The sequence below is a fragment of the Carlito syrichta genome, unplaced genomic scaffold (genome assembly GCF_000164805.1).
Source record: "Carlito syrichta isolate Samal-C Ts95f unplaced genomic scaffold, Tarsius_syrichta-2.0.1 Scaffold303091, whole genome shotgun sequence".
NCBI lineage: Eukaryota > Metazoa > Chordata > Mammalia > Primates > Tarsiidae > Carlito > Carlito syrichta.
Genome location: NW_007247187.1, coordinates 213082 through 227545, shown reverse-complemented (window position 1 = coordinate 227545; position 14464 = coordinate 213082). Strand labels below are relative to the sequence as shown.

Below are 14464 nucleotides of genomic sequence, written 5' to 3'. Positions count from 1 at the left end.
GAATATTGGTTTTAACCATATTTATATTCTTTCATACTTTGCTTTCATTGTTATAAATTATTAATAGCATCAGTTCATCCTTTGCAACACTTAGAATGAAGAAAAAATGTGAAACATAGGACTTAGAATTACAGTAATTGAAATAACCCACAGTTTTACTGTGAGTTGTCAGGTCTCCATGTGTTTTTCTTTATTTCTTCTTTTATTTTCCTTCCAATTTTAAAGGGATCTAAAAATTCAAAGAAGTAGTTTGGAGATTGGATATATAATTTACATTTGTGACACTGTTATCTGTCTAAGATATCACATCCATTCAGTAAACATGCCATTTCTCAATGTTAAGAGGGAGGAGAGTTTTTTCTTTTTTTAATTTTTAATTTATGCTGGCACAATACCAACACACACACATACACACACACACACACACACACTCACACACACACACACACACACACACACAGCAATCTTAGTCCTTTGCAAACAACAGTACAATTACAAAAATGTAGAGTGGAGCAGCATGCTGTATTCACAGTTCAGTATCAATTATTGTGGATGATCGTGTTTGCTCTCTCCAGGAGATGTCACTAAAAGACTGGCAAGGACTTGCTTTACCTATTTGTGGTAAAAGTAAACCAGGAGTGGTGGTGGTAGTGAGGAGATGTAAAGCTTTACTCATACTGAAAATATATCTACATTCCATTTTAACTGCACTATTCCTCTGAGAAAAGAAAATAAAAATCAACATATACCTGGTCTCATAAAAATTTTTATGTGTTCTTGTTCATTAAGAGAGGCTTTAGTCTACATTAATAGATACATTGCTATTGAAAAGGGAAGTCCTTGGATGTTTTATACTGAAATGAATGCATTGTCTTTGCTCCAAAAGAGAAGCTATTGATATTTTATTAGAACTTTAAGAAAATGGTTTGCTCATGAGATTTTTTCAGTATGTGCTTTGTATGGCTTTATGTCACGAAGTATAAAAGAACAAGCATACTCATATATTTACTTGGTGAAGCTGAATGTTTAGCTATTCAACCTAATGGATCAACATCTTTAAAACATGTATGACTCAGATCTATACAAGAAACTGCAGATGTTATCTTTAAGAGTTCATTCAGATTTTCAAAACATTTGAATGTAGATTTGTCATAAGAGAGACATGTTTTGTAGATTGCAATGTCACTTTAATATTCAATTATTTAAAAATTTTACGATTATTATGAAATTTTCCTAGCCAACTTAAATTTTTTCTTTGTTAGTAGAATCTTTTTTATTCAGGAAAACAAAAAAACAAGAAAAACCAAAAAAGTTTTCCAACCACACACCTTCCCCCTACCCATATCCTCCGGACAATGAACTATTCTAAAAAAATTTAATGAGATATCCTCAATGATAATCTTAATTGCCCTTATAATAAAATTAGGCCTCTCACCTTTCCACTTCTGAGTTCCAGAAGTTACACAAGGAGTATCACTAATATCTGGAATACTACTCCTTACATGACAAAAACTAGCCCCTATTTCAATTTTATATCAAATCAACACAACCCTAAACTTAACACTAGTACCATTAACTGCCTTAACTTCTATCGCATTAGGCAGATGAGGAGGACTAAATCAAACACAACTCCGAAAAATTCTAGCCTACTCTTCCATTGCCCATATAGAATGAATAATCACAATCTTAAAATATAACCCTACCATCATAACCCTTATTCTCCTCATCTATATCACTTTAGCAATTACACTATTCTCTATATTATTTCTCTTTTCAAGTACTACCATTCTAACAAAATCCAACTCATGAAATAAAACCCCATTAGCATCATCCATAATACTCCTAGTCCTACTATCATTAGGAGGATTACCCCCACTTACAGGTTTTCTTCCCAAATAAACAATCATTCAAGAATTCATAAAAAATGACAGCATTCTCATCCCAATATTAATAGCCATTACAGCCTTACTCAACCTATACTTTTATATACGACTAATCTACTCAACAACCCTAACTATGTTCCCAAACAACAATAATACAAAAATAAAATGACAATTCGAAAATACAAAGCTAATACTCATTATACCCCCCTTAACAATTTTATCTACCCTACTTTTACCCCTACCACCCACACTCTTACCACTGGACTAGGAATTTAGGTTAATCAGACCAAGAGCCTTCAAAGCCCTAGGTAAGCTAAAATGCTTAATTCCTGTACTTCTCTCCCTAAGGACTGCAGAGGCTCACTCTACATCAACTAAATGCAAATCAGTCACTTTAATTTAAGCTAAGTCCTTCCCACTAGATTGGTGGGCTCCAATTCCACGAAAATTTAGTTAACAGCTAAATACTCTATCCAACTGGCTTCAATCTACTTCTCCCACCGCCAAGAAAAAAAAGGCGGGAGAAGTCCTGGCAGAATTGAAGCTGCTCCTTTGAATTTGCAATTCAATGTGATATTCACCTCAGGACTTGGTAAAAAGGGGGCTCCACCCCTATCTTTAGATTTACAACCTAATGCTTTCTCAGCCATTTTACCCCTGCTTATGTTCATTAACCGTTGATTATTCTCAACCAACCATAAAGATATTGAAACTTTATATTTATTATTTGGTGCCTGAGCTTGGATAGCAGGAACTGCCTTCAGTCTTCTCATCCGAGCAGAACTCGGACAACCAGGAACCCTATTGTGGGATGGCCACATCTGTAATGTAATCGTCACTGCCCATGCCTTTGTAATAGTTTTCTTTATAGTAATACCCATTATAATTGGGGCCTTTGGTAACTGACTAGTTCCTCTTATAATTGGAGCCCCCGACATAGCATTCCCTCGAATAAACAACATAAGTTTCTGATTATTACCACCATCCTTCCTTCTACTCCTAGCCTCCTTAATAGTTGAAGCTGGAGCAGGAACTGGTTGAACTGTCTACCCCCCTTTAGCAGGAAATCTAGCTCATGCAGGAGCCTCTGTAGACCTTACTATCTTCTCCCTCCACCTAGCAGGAGTATCTTCTATTCTAGGTGCTATTAATTTTATTACAACTATCATCAACATAAAACCTCCCGCTATGTCACAATATCAAACCCCCTTATTTGTATGACCCGTTCTAATTTGTATGATCCGTTCTAATCCTTCTAGGGGAAGGTGGAAGGATATGGGTAGGGGAAGGTGTCTGTCCAGCCAGCCATAGGGAGTGTGGGGTAATGGCCTCCAAAATAAAAATGGTGTATGTGTGTATGGGAAGGGGTGCAAAAGCTGTGGAAGTGGTGGGAAAGGGCCAGACGAGGTCACTGGGAACGCCGCAGGTGGGAGGACATTTCATAACATTTCTTGTTGATCAAACCGCCATGGACACCTTCTTTGCCCATCAGCAGGACTAGCGTCTTGACAGTCGTGGTGACAGTGACATTGAAGGTGGGGGCTCCATCAGTGCTCTTGGTATGAAGATCCATGGTAAATTCCCCACCCTGCAGCAGTGAGTCCTGGATCACAGAACATTTCTGGCCCCCAAGTGTCAGCCCATTCACGAAGAAACTTGACCGGTCTTTGCTCATACTGAAAATACATCCACATTCCATTTTAACTGCACTATTCCTCTGAGAAAAGAAAAAAAAAAATCAACATATTTTTCCGAGGATGGTGGCCCAGACGGAGGACAAGTGCTTGTAGCCCACGATGGTCGTGTCCTGACAGGTCCTGTGGGCCATGAGGTTGTCCACGTGGGCGTTCCACCCGGCAGTGGCGCCCCGCTCCTGGGGCTGCTCTCAGTGCTGCGGTTGAGGCCGCGGGCAGGGTTCGGGCTGCCTCTGGCTGGCAGCGCGGGGAGGCGGAGGGCTCTGGGCACGCGCTGCCATCCGGACCGTGGCTCTGCTAGGTGTGTTAAATTTTGATTGTAAATTTAGAAACAGCCTCACTGTTCCTTTTTCTTTTTTTATTTCTCAATACTTTTTTCAATTTTTGGAGCTTTAATCAATGTAGACATGTCTACATTTGGATCTGTGAGACTGTTATCTGTCGATTTAAATGTATCTAAAGGCAACTGAATTTTATGAAGGACAAAATTATTTAATGTCTATATTTTTTCAGTACTCTACCTCAACATCAATCATATTACATCATGCAAACAGAAGTTCAAAAGCTTTTGTAATTTTAGATAAATGAACAAATGAAGACATATAATCAGCTTAATAGAAATTTAGTTTGAACTCACTCATTTTACTATCATGATTTTTATATACGTTGAGCAAAAAAATTTTTCAAGGAATTTATTTTTACTAAAATTATTTGGAAAGGCAACTATATTTTCCAAGGGAATTACATCATCTGTCACTCATCATTATTTATGTTAATTTCTTTTTCAAATGGAGGAAAGTGGGTTTATAGTAAATAGTACAAGGAATTTATCTCTCTAACCATAAGAAAAATTTTGGCAACTTACAAGAATTTTCTTTTTTGCTTGTCTTTCATTAAAGTAATTATTTTGTATATTGATAAATTATTTGGTATTTAATAAGTCTTCTAACATATTACTATCATGATACTGTACTTTAAAATGATATATATAATATTCTATATTAAATAAGAAAAACTTTTATCTTAATCAAAAACATCTGTATACCTACTATATTTTAAATTTTACTTCAGCAAATTAGAATATATGAATATTATATATATGAAAGCGTAGTTAAGATTAGATAGAAAACAGAGTCTTTACCAAGAAATTTATCACAGCTGAATATAGTGAGTTTAACTTAGACAATTGTATGTTTGGGAGAGAAAGATTGATTAAGAGAGAGATATGTCTAAACAAAGTGAATAAAGAGACAGATATTTAAACAGAGTGCCCATGATGGTGTATGCAGGTGAGTCAACTTGAGGTGGAAAATGGAAAATTTCTCCATTTATTAAATTCAATTCCTGAAAGTCCTGTAATGGTTTGAGCATCTCAGGTAGTGTATACTTCATGTTCAAATGTACAGTACAGATTTCTCATATCACTTGACTGCTAATTTTAATTTAATTACTTTAAAAAATGTCAATCTGTTTCAATGATGAAAGAAAAATGGTGTTGAACCTAGTTAATAGGGTTCTTTTTGGTTGACTTAAGTGACTTTTAGATAGAATTTGTTAATGCTAAATCACTTTACCTCCTGAATTTAGACCTTAATCTCTACCTTTATACTTGGCTTCAATGTATTTATAATTTCTAAGATACTTTCTAAGATTTGTGTTTCTAATTTAAAAAAGTATTATTTATCAAAAAAGTCATAGTATTGTGCCCTTCATATTCTTGAAGATAATATCATGTGATTGTGTTGATATGCAAAAAGAAGCATCCTAAGTAGCATCTTGATTATCAATTAACAAACTACTCCGGTGTTCCCCAGATATCATTTCACCAGCCTGACTGACTTGAGAAACATTCCACAGTGCCCATTATGGAAACAACTGTCACTTGGGGAAAAAGAAAGCCTTCACAAGTGATCCTTATGCATTTTCTTGAGATCTCTTTTAAGAATCATAAAATGAGTAACGGGAGTGCTGCAGAATTACAATTCACACACATATGCACACATAAGCACACTTACACAGAAGAAAAAGTGACAGGAGAAGGGGCATGATACAATCAGAGGCAAGAGAGTCTATTAGCCAAATATTGAAGACTTTATATATTTATCTAGTAATAACTTATTTGCATCTTCTTTATCTTGCTCAGTTACTTCATGGAAATGTCTGTAATGATGATAATTATGTTAAGTTCTTAATTGCAGGCTATATAGGTCTAGACCTTAATATTGGTTATTTGTCCCTGGCTTCTTTAGCATTGTCCACTAATAATGGAAGTCCCAGCCGTTCATATTCCACATTAACTACCTTAGGTAATTGCAATAAAATATGCGAAAAGTTTCTTACTGTTGAGCAAGTTCAAAACAAAACATTCTCCACATTTTTAATGCAGATGATAAAACCATAAGTATAAAACCATAACTATATAATGTTTTATGCATGTGATAGCTGTAGCATTAGTTCAATTGCTTTAGCATACAAAAATCTTTAAAATATTTGATGTCATTTTAAATTTGTGTTTCTTAAGGTTATTTTCTAATTATTTTATTCATGATATAAGATACCAGAATACTAAAATAAACATATCCATGGATTTTAAATTAATTCTAAGAAGTAGCTAATTGAACCTTAACATTTTTCTTCAACTTGAATAAACTTTAGACAGGCTTCTTGATGCATCTAGGCCCTTAGTCTTTCTTTCACCCTGCCCCTTTATAACCTACAAATGGCCTAACCACAAAGGTCCTTTCCCTTCTTTTTCTTAAACTCTTGACTTTAGAAAACTTGTCATTGTAAATTATTTTTCTTTTCCTTTGAGATGTATGTAAATTATTTTTTAAAAGTGTCTTGCCCAGATAGTTTTACATCACAGAAGTGTCTTTCTTAAACCCCCCCCAGTCATTCCTTTGAAATGCATTTATCAAGAAAGATAACAGAATTTGTACAAGTTTACCCTCCCACCAACAGTGTAGAAGCATTCCCTTTTTCTGTCTCCTCATCGGCATCTGTTGTTTTTGAGTTATTGATGATGGCCATCCTGCCTAGAGTTAGATGGTATCTCAGTGTGATTAATTTGCATTTCTTTGATGATTAGTGAGGCTGAGCATTTTTTCATGTACCTGTTGGATGCTTTTATGTCTTTTTTTTCTTTTATTCATATCATTTGCCCACTTTTATTTATTTATTTATTATTATTATTTTTTTTTTGAGTTGGAGTCTCACTCTGTCACCCAGACTGGAATGCAGTGACCGCTCCCGGCTACTGCAGCCTCAATTTGCTGGACTCCAGCGATCCTTCCACCTCAGCCTTCCAAGTAGCTGGAACTACAGGGGCGCGCTACCACACCTGGCTAATTTTTTTATTTATTGTAGAGATGAGGTCTCACCAAGTTGCCCAGGTGGGTCTCGAACCCGCGGGCTCAGGCAGTCCACTCACCTCAGCCTCCCAAAGGCGCGGGATTACAGGCTGAGCCACTGAGCCTGGCTCATTTGCTCGCTTTTAATACAGTTTTTTTTTTTTTGGCACTTTTAATATCTTGGTAGATCCTGGATGTTAGGCCTTTGTCAGATATACAGTTGGCAAATTTTCCCCCCATTCAATGTACTGTCTCCCTGCTCTCTTGATGATTTGTTTTGTTTTGCAGAAACTTTTCAGTTTGATGAGGTCCCACTTGTCTATCTTAAACTCTTTGGAAAACAGTGTGGTGATTTCTAAAAGATCTAAATATTGACCTTCCAGATGACCCAGCAATCCTCCTTCTGGGAATATATCCAGAGGGACAGAAATTACTCTATTAAAAAGATATCTTAGCCAGGCTTGGTGGCTCAGCCTGTAATCCCGTGCCTTGGGAGGCTGAGGTGAGTGGATTGCCTGAGCCCACGGGTTCGAGACCCGCCTGGGCAGCGAGACCTCATCTCTACAATAAATGAAAAAATCAACCGGGTGTGGTAGCGCGTGCCTGTAATTCCAGCTACTGGGAAGGCTGAGGTGGAAGGATCGCCGGAGCCCAGAAGGCGAGGCTGCGGTGGCCAGGAGGGGCCACTGCACTCCAGTCTGGGCGACAGAGTGAGGCTCCAACTCAAAAAAAAAAAAAAAAAAAAGATATCTTCACACACATATTTACTGCAGCATTATTCACAATAGCAAAAACATGGAACCAATTGTGCTGCCCATTGAAAGTGGACTGGATAAAGAAAATGTGGTACATATACACAATGGAATATTATACAGTCATAAAACAAAACAAAATTATGGACTTCACAGCAACTTGAATGGATTTAGAGTCTATATTACTCAGTGATCTATCACATAAATGAATACCTGAGTACTAAATGTACTCACTCATAAGTGGACCCTGACCATTTATCATAATAGTATAAGAAAGGGATTGGTTGTTGTGGGACACTGCCACGGGTGGGCACATAATATCAATATCATATTATCATAACATCAATCTCAAACGAGGTGAAGTGAGGACCAAGGGGAGACCCAAACTTTACCTATACATTGACCACTTATGTACCTAACCCTGAATTGTACCCCACATCTTTAAAATAAAAGTAAAGAAAGATAACACCCTTATCTCTCAAGTTTCTTTAGGGCAACAGGAGCTCAACTTAGGTGTGTACCTCACTCTATATAGTAAAATTTCCACTTGTCATAAGATATAAACAAATTTACTTTTCCTTTCGGGTTAGGCCTATCAACAAATAAACCTCGCTTGCTCCAGCTCTTCAAAACCTCCCTGCCAGTTGTTTCAGTGGACTGTAGTTCAGATAATATTCTTGGACTTTGCTTTACTATTATAATAGCCTTGGATAACATCTTCCTAGCCTGTTTAACTTTTCCAGTGCAATTTTTGCTTTGGTACTTATTATAAAGGATGATAGAATGAATGTTAAAGTTTCAAAAGGAACTTAAGCCTATTCCAAACTCTGAATTTTACTGAGAATACTTATCAATTTAACATTCTTTAGTGTTATAATTATTCACGTATTTATTTAATTTTGTTATTAATATAGAATTATATTCATTCCTGAATACGTAAAAACAAATCTTCAGGAAATCTTCAAATATTATAAAATTTCATTGAATATAAGTATCTATATAACACTGATAATAGGAAATAGCATTTAATAAACAATTTATTTTGTAACAGAAATTATGTCTAAAGGTTTTCACACATTCCCAAATGGAACCTTTGTACAACCTTCTCAGGGAGATACTGTTTTAATACCATTATAATTTCTATAGGAAGTGAGACTTAGAGTAGTTAAGAAACTCAACAGCAGTCACATACTTTGTAAATTGTGTACTGCATAAAATAAAAACTTGAGATTTTCTATTATTTTGCTTATCATATGTTAGGAGAAATAATTTTACAAGCATATTGTGCTATGTTAATAAGAAATACTTTGGAATATATTGATAGTTAATGATTTGCATGTTTGTTTAGTCTAGAAATCATGCTCTCTTCATATGTTATTTCTGCAAGTATTTGAAATGTTCACATTTAAGGCTCAAATTTATATTTTAATGTAATTATTTCTAGTTAAACTCATTCGAGTCGAGAAACTTTTTAAATGTGTGACAGTCCAATTTTCATTTACTCTAGATGTATTGTACAGATACCATTTTTATATTTTAATAGTTTTTATAATTTATCTTTTTTCAATGACTTTATGATTTAAGAACAGTTCAATACATGGCAGTCTGTTTATCCATGTTTACAGTCTTATAATTCTATGATCAAAGAGGAAAATAAGCTACTTAATTCTTTAAACAATTTGAAAATTCCTAAGAAAGAGCACAAATGGGCCTAGATCATGTCACATGCTTACACCTTGACCCAATTTCATTGCCAAGGAAATGGCTCTTGTTCACCTCTGTGACAGAGATGAAGTATTATGAATGGATAGCTGGTGTGTGATTCCAAGTAACCGGTCCAAAACAACATTCCATGCTTTCCATACTCTAGTAACAGAAACAACTGACCTGGGCATATGTCAGACAGATGAATTTAAAATTTTCTCTGAAAATTATGCTATCCTTAATTTCGATGTTGTTTATTAAGAATCAACAACTAATATATAGCATTGTTAATTGCAAATAAAATATTACCACTGAGTAACATAAATGCCATAGGCTAGCTTCATTAAATTAATGAGCCAATGACTCCAACTTTGATGTCTCTTCTAATTATGCACAATGCACTATTTCTTTCAAAAACATTTGAAAGAAACAAGCTATTTAATTAGGTAAAAATGTTATTTATAGGTCATTGACAGCTGAGATGATTACTGATAATTCAGTTTAGTCTAAGGAATCTTAATACTTCTGGAATTTCCAAAAAATAACATATTTGGATCAAAAAGTTCTGCAGCTGAAGAATTATAGAAAAGAAAAATAAATCTCTAAATCCTCACATTTAAAAAATATATATAGAATAGCTCTTATCTAATTCAAGTCGTAAATGCAACCTTTCCCAGATACACATATGTGAAGGTTTCCTGTTAGTTTTGTAGTTAGGTATTTGAAATAAACACTTGCTTGAACAAGAAAATATATTTTATTGCCAATATGTAAAATGTCATTCTTCAAGAGAAGAAATATTAACAAATTTGCTTTATAAATATACATATGGACCACCAAATGGTAAAATAATACTTCACAATTTTTGGTTATGTTCTTCTATAAAATTATCAAAAATAAAGTAATTTATAAACTGATGTGTTGAGAATATCTATTAAATAAGTGTTTCTTAAAATAGCAAAATAGCAGTAATTCAAGTGAATGATTAAAAGTGTGAACAAATCACAAAATACCTACAAATTTTGTATTATTTAAAGAAGTGTCATGAAAAAATTAGAAATAAAAAATCAGTGTTTGATTGTTACCCAATCTTTATGTGAATTGTCTAAATAGCATGACTTCAACTAAAATATGATTATTAAAATAATATGTTCAACTAAAAATATGACTATTAAAATAAACATATTTTTACATTTAAAGTTTACTCAGAATATTATCAACAACTTTTACATTCTTACAGCATCTTGCAACATTTGACAAGTAATCAATCTTTATAAAATTAGCCATTTCACAAACAAAATTGAACCAATACAAACTTATTTATAAAGACTAAACTTCAGATATGAGATTTGGCATAATATGGAAGATATGGAAAAGAAATAATCTTTCTTTTCCCAATATTTAATATTTTACAAAAACAAAGTACTCATATTCTTGTATATCTAATTTTTTAAAATTGGAAGTGATGTTTGCATATGTATATAATTATGCAATTTTTATAATTCTTATCTAATACTTTCATATTTTTATTAAAAATGTTCTGTCAAAATACGATTTAACAAAATTTTGTTTTTCTGGTGTTTAATCAAAAGTTTTATTGTATTAATTTCTATACACATTTATAACATGAACTCAAAACACTCATATCAAAGTATTGTTATATATATTAAGTGAGTAGGTTCTTCAGATCTTCATAGATTTTAGCTAGGATTACTTAACATTTATTGTTTAAATGAATTTTTATTAAGCATTTCAACATATATTGTTTAAATGAATTTTTATTAAGCATTTCAACATTTATTGTTTAAATGAATTTTTATTAAGCATTTATATGTCTTTAATTTTTTTAAATGTTCATGGAAATTACAATCTAAAGGAGACAGTAGGTATGAATGTAAGTAATTAAAATACCAGAAAAAAAGCTTCTCAAAGCACTAGGAGTGTTGCTAGCTTCTGACATTAAGGAAAAAATAATAAAAAATATAATCAAAATTTGTTATTTGTCTCGTGCCTTGATAAGAGGTTATTACCAGTTGCTACAGCATGCAGAAAGTAATCTAGGGAGTTGAAAGTAAAGACATAAGATGCAAATGAGAAGTGACATTTATTTCTAGTATATGGCAAGTATTACAGAATTTCATTGTTATCTAGAATCATAAATGGGAATATATAAGAGAAAATACTTTAAAATATGCTGAAGAAAATTATTATGCTCTATAAATAGCTGTTTAAAAGTTTATATTAATTTGATCAATGAGTTTTTAATGAATGAATGACTTATTCATAAAACTTTTGGAGATTAATCTCACAGCACTTTAAAGGATAAACTGGAGTAAAAGAAGCAAGTGATAATTTTCAACTTTTACATTTTAATTTTTAAATTAAATTTTAATGTTTAAAAATATTAAATTAATTTAATTCCCCATTTTAATTACTAACAAACTCCTATAGATTATTTTCTATTATACCACTGGCCTTTATTTTATTTGAAATTTAGAATAAATACTGTAATAAAAAAGGCAAATTGGCAAAATTGCATGCATATAAAAACTAAACATAACCAATAATTATAAAGTTACTACTTTGTAATAATTATTACTTTGTACTGATACAAAAATATAATTCCAATCTACATAATTTACTGTAACAATTCAACTACAATGTGTACAATATAACTTACTACATATACTATATATGCAATTTTTAAAATTTAATTTATATATATGCATGCTTGTATGTGTGAGTTTTACCTCAAAATAAAGATCCTATGTGGGATGCTATTCAATGAAATTGTTAAATTGCATACCGTTCATACTTATGGTGAACAATTTTTAAATTATACATTTACTTTTACTAAGGAATTAATGCTTTAGAAATACCACAGATTAAATTCTACTTTTAATTTCATATCAAGAAGTATCCAACACAGATTGTATACATTTATTTATTGAGCAGTGTATTCCTACATTGGTGGTAATTAATAGGCAGAATCATAGCATCCTCAAGAATTTAAAGATGACATATTGGAAACAAATCTGATCAATATTATGAAAAAGGAAACATGAGAAACATGTATGTAGAAATACAGAGCAGAGTGTTTTAAAACTACTCTAAGAAGCTAGAGAAAAACTATGTGAGAAAGTCATATTTAAGCTGAAACCTAAAGAGAGGTTCTCAAAATGTGGTTCTCTGGGCAGTTCCTGGGAACTTGTAAGAAATGTAAGTTGTAGAGCATCACCCCAGTGTTAATAAATCAGTAACTATGGGCAAAAGATCAAGCAACCTGTGTCTTAACATGCCATCCAGACAGGTTTTATGTGTAGTTAAGTCTAAGAATGAATTACCTAGACTCCTAGAGGAGAAAAGCAAGAATCGAGCAGGAAAGCAAAAGGAGCAGAATGTTCCAGACATTCTACATGAAATATAATGTGTACGGGGAGTATTCTGCTCAAAGTACTTAAAGATGGGCAGACACAGCAAAATTAAAATAAGATGATGTGAGGCTAGGTCAGGGGCTCAGTTTTGTAGACTTTCATCTGTATTTTATTTTTAAGAAATGGACACTGCATTTAGAGTATGTCACTTTATATATTGTCCCTAATTTTTACTTCTTAAAATAACAATAAAAATGAGAAGCTGATTAAGGAGTTGATCATTATTTTTATTATAGCGCCAAGAAGTGGCATCTTTTTTTATTTCTTCTGTGAAACTTTCCTTTGTTTCTTCTCATTTTTACATGTTATCAATAAAGGCAATGTAACTGGTAAATAGGATCTAAAAAACAATGCTCAATTCCATCATGCCTCTGACTTTAAGGAAACAAATGTGTATAGAAATTACAAGTAAATGAGACAATTATTTTCATTCTTACAATAGTCTATGATATCAGGCACTTTAGATCTCAGAAGAAACTATAGCATATATTATTGAATTAACAATTTCTATATTTTTACAAGATCTATTTCATAGTTATGAATTTTCAAAAGCTTAATCCAAGATTCCATTCTAAGAACATCTGAACTGGCCATAAGCTCCACAATGTTAAACATGTTTTATCTGTTTTCTTCATTGATGTATCTCAAGACTCTAGAAGAAAGAATGAATTTTAGTAATGACTCAATCAATAAGTTAGTTAAATGAGTATTTAAAAAAGTAATTGACTGCTCTGATGGGGGCCTTATAATCTTAGTCATGAAATAGAGGATATTAAAAAAACATAAGCGAGTAATTATAGCACTATCAGCTAACATTTTTCTTGGTGAAATAATTTTTAAAATTTTTATTAGATTTTAAATCGTGTGAAATGAGCATTCTTCATTTAGACAGACATATACAATTTTTTTTCCTACTTTTTTATCAACTGACCATCATACAATTTTAGCTGGCAGAGGTGAAATAGCACACAATTTTGTTTTCTTAATAGTTATTGTGTGTATATATATATTTCATGCATCTCATATATTTCATACACAGTTCATGTATATATTTCACATATATCATATAAATGTGATATATAAATGTCATCATATAAAAATATAGTTCATATTTATATATAAAGAGAGTGAGAGAAATAGAAACAGCTTGTTTTGGGCACTCATGCAAAGTGAAAGAATCATCTGTCTTATACATAAAAATCGACCAGTGAGTAGTCATTGTGACAATATGTAGAAGTAGCTATTTGTTCATTGTTTCAACCATGGAAAAAAGAGGGATTTAAAAAAAAAGAGGGATAAATAATATTATTATTTTCATTACATTTTTTGAACAGCCCTAAATAAGATTGCTACAGCTAGAAGTTTAAAAAATGTATTTTCTCTTTCCTTATATTAAACTGTATGACTACCTTGGCAAACTTCTACATATTTGTATCTCACTTTCATTGGGATCACAAAACAGTAGTAAAAATATAAAGCACTGTAATACATTGGATGAAGCCACTGAACAGAATTAACTTTTCAGGTTTGTATTACATTAAGTACATTTACACAGTTTCTGTATTTCATTCTAAAAGAAAAAGTATACATTTTACTGGAAAATATGTTATAAAACAAATGTGTACAACAAAAATGCGTAGAGAAATC

General features: G+C 32.6%; 1 pseudogene across 1 annotated transcript; it reads right to left on the bottom strand.

Annotated features, from left to right (window-relative positions):
• Nucleotides 1–3195: 3195 nt before the first annotated feature.
• LOC103259999 lies at nt 3196–13432 on the bottom strand (annotated as a pseudogene). The gene is made up of 2 exons (XR_504259.2): nt 13337–13432; nt 3196–3762 (listed from the first exon to the last, which is right to left on the bottom strand). The product of XR_504259.2 is annotated as a profilin-1 pseudogene (transcript).
• Nucleotides 13433–14464: the final 1032 nt, after the last annotated feature.